Below are 6,219 nucleotides of genomic sequence, written 5' to 3' on the forward strand. Positions count from 1 at the left end.
AGTGCTGGCTGGTGCCGGCCCTTCCCCTTCCCCCACGAGAAGGCAAAGGAGGTGAGGGACGTATCTTTCCAGTCACTCGAAATCGTGGATTACGTATGTGGATCACATCTGCTGTGCCAGAAGGTGCTTCCACCAGCTGCTCGGGCCTCCAGTGGTTGAGAAGCTTACCCAAAAGCAAACTTATGATCTCTGTGCAATTCCATGTAATTTTTGGAACAACCCGCATAATTTTTGGTAGCTGCCGCCGCAGCATTCATGTGTTGTGCCACTCGGGGTCAAGTGCAGAAAACACAGCATGTTTATTTCATGTTACAGAAAGCAGGCATTAAATGTCAAAACAAGCTTGTCTGGAACGTGAACTTTATACAATCAAATTATCTCTGTGCAGAAACTTGGGCAACGTGAACCCTCTACTGCATGCGACCTTTCTTTAAGTCACATCCACATCACTGGTTTCAGTGGATGCAAAAGTCCCCGTGGGGGTGAGAATCATTTTGGGGTTATTGACCTACGCTTCAGCCATGTTGACGGGAATGGAAATGGTCTGTGAGACTGAAACCCACAGAGCGGAGGGCGTGGCCAGCTCCTACCCCGAGGCCACGCAGCTCTTTGGAGCTCCTTTTACAGCCTTGGAAGTGGGGATGAAGGGGGAGAAACAGCTAGGGGAGCACATTCGTGATGGAAACAACACTGGTTTCATATACACGTGAATGATGGGAGTGTTTTATGTTACATGAGTAATCTGTATAATTCTGTCTGCTCTTCACAACGAACGTGCAACTTTTAGAATGAAAAAAAGCTCCAGTATAGGAAAAGCTCACTGTTGATTTATTGTTTTAAGTCTCGTTGTCCTTTGTTAGTAAGTGGTTCTGGCTTGTACTTTTGGCCAGATGAACCACCTCCGCCGCTAAGTCAATTGGAAGCGACAAACTCTTCGGTGACAAAACCTTAATTAATAGGGAGAGAGACAGAGTGACCAAACCTTCCTTTACGTCTGTCTCTTCTTCCCTTTCTGGCCGAGGGGGGAGGGCAGGGCAACAGGCACCAAGGCAGGCGGCCGGGTGGGGGGGGCGAAGGAGCAGCCAGTCCTTGCTTTGCAAGCACTGCCAGCGGTCACAGGTGCTGTGATCATCGGCAGCCGGCAGCATACGAAGCTGTTTGCTTTGTAGGACCAGACACAGGGTGGTTGTGGATAAGAAAGATCCTCAAGGTGTTTTTTTTTTCTTTCTTAAATAAAATCATACTGCAAATTAAGTTTGAAATCGCTCATTGAAAGAATGGAACCATCTCAATCACTCAGGGTTATCGACATGGTTCTTCTGTTTGGAAATGATGTTGAGAAAGTAATAGCTTTTGAGGATGCACGGACCTCCGGGTCAGCACCCTGGTGTCCGAAGCCCCTCGTGCTGGCCCCAGCCCCAGCTTGAGGAGCAGCACCTGAGACGAAGTGCCTGCAGCAGCCGTGCAGAGGGGGACTTGCGGGGGGTGTTAAAAACCTTTCATTTTAGGGATTTCTCAGTTCAAACTGGTGTTTTTAAGCAAGAGAGTACAAATTAAGGTTCTTTTCTCCCCAGCTTCTGCAAACAGCTGTTGTATCGGTTCCCTATTGCCACCATAACAAATGGCAGAAACTTGGAGGTTAAAGCAACACAAATCTGTCTTGTTCTGGGGGTCAGAGCCGAAATGGGCCTCACTGGGCCAAGGTCAGTGTCAGCGGGGAAGCTGAACTGGACTCTGTTTCCTTGCCTTTTCCAGCTTCTAGAGGCTTCCACGGATTTCCTGGGGCACAGCCCCCACCCAGCTGCAAAGCCAGCCAGGCCGGTGGAGTCTCTCTCTCATCACACCTGACGCCGGCTCTCCTGCCTCCCTCTCTCCCTTGTAAGTACCCCAGTGATTATACGAGGCTCACCTGGATAATCCAGATTCATTTCCTTGTCTTAAGTCAGTTGATTAGCTACTTAATTCCATCTGCAACCTTAATTCCCCCTTGCCATAGAACATCTTTACAGGTTCCCGGGATTAGGATGTGAACAGCTTTGTGGGGGTGGGGGGCATTACTCTGCCTGTCAAAGTGGTACAGCCCGTGACTTAGCAAAAAATTCTATTTATGAAGAAGAGTATGTGATATCAACAGCAATGGGAAGTACCTCTCAAATGTTCCAAGACTTGTTGAAACAAAGCCTTTGATATCTGGCAGAACAGAAAGGCAAGAATAAACTAAAGATAAAGGAACCAGTTCAAAGAGAGAGAAAGCTCATGTGATTTGCCTTGTCCTGACATGGGCTTTTGAACGAACATGCTATAATCAGAGTCACGGTTTTCAGATTTAAGCGTTAACAAATGACTCAGACTTCTGTTTTCGGCCAGGTCTTCGGTCTCGGGGTGCTCTCTGCATGAATAAGTCATCAGACGCCCTCATTTTCAGATTTACTAAGTTCTGAAATGACTCTTCAACCAAAACATTTTCCCTAGCTTTTCAGGGAAAGAGGGGATAATGAATGGCGAAGGTCAACGTTCCTCTTCTGGTCACCACTGCACCCCCAAACCACCAATGTCTGTTGCCCTTTCAGCCTGATGAGTTACACTGGACAAGCACAGAGGAGGCACGAGGAGAGTGCATTCCAGGTGGGAAGGAATACTATGAGTAGAAGAACGAACTTAAAGAAAAAGAAATGAAGTAATGATAATGCTCAAATGTGGATGAACCTCAAAAACATTATACTAAGCGAAAGAAACCAGGCACAAAGCCACCTATTGTGTGATTGCATTTATATGAAGTACACAGAACAGGCGATCCGTAGCAAACGGAAAGCAGATTGGTGATTGCCGGGGGCTGCAGGAGGAGGGAAGGAGGAGTGCTGGGGGTGGGGGCTGGGGAGTTTGTTCGGGTGCGGTGAAAGCATTCTGGAGGCTGCACACCATGGGAAAGGACTAAATGCCACTGGGTTTTTACTTTAAAATGGTTGATACTATGTTATGTGAGTTTCACCAGGATTTTTTAAAAAAGAACAAAATGATTAGCTCCATAACACCCTTTGTGCCAGGCACGATGCCAGAGGGTGAGGATGAAGAGAGAAAGGCCCTGGCCCTATGGGGCTTGCGGTGCACTTGGAGGCGGTGGCCAGGTGGAGCCGCATGCAGTTGCTGTGGCAGAAGTGTGTCGGGGTGCACAGGGAGGGCTTGGGGTGATGTCCAATACAAATGTAATGTGAGCTACATACAAGACTTAAAATGTCCTGGTGGCCACGTTAAAAAAAAGTACAGAGAAACAGTTGAAAGTAATTTGATACTATGCATCATTTAACTCAATTTCAGCATGTAGTCAGTATACAAAATTAGTAACAAACTATTTTACATTCTTATGCAGCCTTTGAAATCCAGTGTTTCACACTTATAGCACATGCTATTTTATTTTATTTATTTTTAAATCCTGAGGATATGTTTATTGGTTTTAGAGAGAGAGGAAGGGGGAGGGGAGAGAAAGAGACATTGATGTGAGAGAAAAATACCAATCTGTTGCTTCCTGTTCATGCCCCAACTGGGGATCGAACCTGCAACGTTTTTGGTGTACACGTCCAGGCTCCAGCCAACTGAGCTGCCTGTCCAGGGTAGCACATGTCATTTTAGGCTGGTGCATTGCTAGAGCTCACTGGCCGCATGTGCCAATGGCTGATGTTTGGGACGACACAGCCCTGGAGAGACGGGGAAAGCCTCTGCAGGGGTGCAGGGTGGCCTGGGGCTCGTGCTGCCCCAGGCAGAGGCAGCCGTGGGAGCCAGGGCCCCAAGGGGAGCAAAGGCTGGAGGGACACAAAGGTCTGCAGGCAGTGAGGCCAATGCTTGCCCTACATCGAGCCTGATTTTGATGGAAAGTGGGCGTCATGCACGTGGGTATTTCTTTCCTCTCAGGAGGGGAGACAAAGAAGAGGAAATGTAGAGGTCGTGTGCCCTTCACACGTGATCGCTGTAATGACCACTCCCCCCATCCGGCCGTCCGTTTCCAGTGCTCTTCTCTAAGTGGAAAGAATTACTGCAAAACTCCGTCTCCTCTCAACTTAGTCACCGGCGCCTTGCCCCAGGACGCTGCAGTGTCATCCAGGAATGAAACCTCTCGAGGCAACCACCAATTTCTGAAGTGTAAGGTACGTTTTCGTCACTTTTTAAATTTTATCTTGAAATAAGTACTAGTACAACTCCCAAATATCCTTTATCCAGATTTACCAATTTTAACATTTTGCCACATTTGCACACTAATCGACATATACTTATGTGTACATTTGTATATCTACACATACATATGTCGCTTTTTTGTTACTGTTTTTTATGAACCACAGATTGCAGAATCAGGCTCATTCACGTTCATGTGCTTCCGCTGGTATTTCCTAAGATCAAGGGCATGCTGTTAACCTAAGTACAGTGCAGTTATCCAAATCAGGAAATGTATTTTTATTTTTAAAAATGCATTATTATTTTAAAGTATATTTTATTGATTATGCTATTACAGTTTTCCCAGTTTCCGCCCTTTATCCCTCCTCTGCCCTGCACCCCAAACTCTTCAGCATTCCCCCCACCTTAGTTCATGTCCATGGGTTGTACATAGAAGTTTTCTGAATTCTCTGTTCCCCATATCATTTTTATCTCTCCCTGTCTATTTTATGCCTACCACTTATGCTTCTTCTTCTCTGTGCCTTTTCTCCCCTATTCCTCCCTCCCTCCTCCCCCCTCCCCACCGAAATCCCTCCATGTGATGTCTATTTCTCTGATTCTGTTCCTATTCTAGTTGTTTGCTTAGTTTTTGTTTTCATTGTTCTTCTTTTCTTTTACGTTCACTTGTTGATAGTTGTGGGTTTGGTGTCATTTTACTGTTCATATTTTTGATCTTCTTCAATTTCTTAGATAAGTTCCTTTAACATTTCATATAATAAGGGCTTGGTGATGATGAGTTGCTTTAACTTGACCTTACCTGGGAAGCACTTGATCTGTCCTTCCATTCTAAATGATAGCTTTGCTGGACAGAGTCATCTTGGGTGTAGGTCCTTGCCTTTCATGACTTCAAATACTTCTTTCCAGTCTCTTCTTGCCTGCAAGGTTTCTTTTGAGAGATCAGCTGATAGTCTAATGGGCACTCCTTTGTAGGTAACTGTCTCCTTTCCTCTTGCTGCTTTTAAGATTCTCTTTGTCTTTAATCTTGGGTAACTTAATGATGATGTGCCTTGCTGTGTTCCTCTTTGGGTCCAACTTCTTTGGGACTCTCTGGGCTTCCTGGACTTCCTGGATGTCTATTTCCTTCGCCAGATTGGGGAAGTTCTCCTTCATTATTTGTTCAAATAAATTTTTGATTTCTTGCTCTTGTTCTTCTCCTTCTGGCACCCCTATAATTCGGATATTGGAACATTTAAAGTTGTCCCAGAAGTTCCTAAGCCTTTTTACATTTTTTTGAATTGTTGTTTCTTCATTCTGTTCCAGTTGGATGTTTCTTCCTTTTGTTCCAAACCGTTGGTTTGAGTCCTGGTTTCCTTCCTGTCACTGTTGGTTCCCTGAATATTTTGCTTTATTTCACTTTGGGTATTCTTCATTTGTTTTTTCATTTTGTGACCAAGCTCAATCAGTTCTATGAGCATTTTGATTGCCAGGGCTTTAAACTCTCCATCAGATAGGTTAGCTATCTCCTTATTTAGCTCTCTTTCTGGAGTTTTGCTCTGTTCTTTCATTTGGGCCTATTTCTTTGTCTTGAGGCACCTGTTAAGTTGTGAGGGGGAGGGGCCTTCAGTATTCACACATAAAAGGGCAACCCTCCCTGCTGCCTGTGGGGGAGGGGCCAGAAGGGACCAATGCGGCTCACCTGCTCGGCTCTAGCGCACTTTCCAACGGAGGACTCTCGTGTGAGACTGGGAGCTTCTCCCACTGCGACAGCCACCATAGTCCACCGTCAGCTCTGGGTCTCAGTTTCGCCTTCAGCCCGCCCTGTCCCGCCTGCTGCCTTGCCGTGGGTTCTCTCTGTCCACCCGTCTTACCCATCTGCTTGGTCTGGTTGACTGTTTCTTTAATTCCTTGGTTATTGGAGTTCCATGCAGTTTGATTTTCTGGCACTTCTGGTTTATTGATTTTAGATTGGTTGTTTTTCTCGTTTTGGTTGTGTGAGGAAGCAAAGGGTTTCTACCTACGCTTCCATCTTGGCCAGAACTCCAAATCAGAAAATTTAATATTCATATAGGACTATTA

Source organism: Phyllostomus hastatus, unplaced genomic scaffold (assembly GCF_019186645.2).
Source record: "Phyllostomus hastatus isolate PE091 unplaced genomic scaffold, TTU_PhHast_1.1 phas_scaffold_78, whole genome shotgun sequence".
NCBI classification, from domain to species: domain Eukaryota; kingdom Metazoa; phylum Chordata; class Mammalia; order Chiroptera; family Phyllostomidae; genus Phyllostomus; species Phyllostomus hastatus.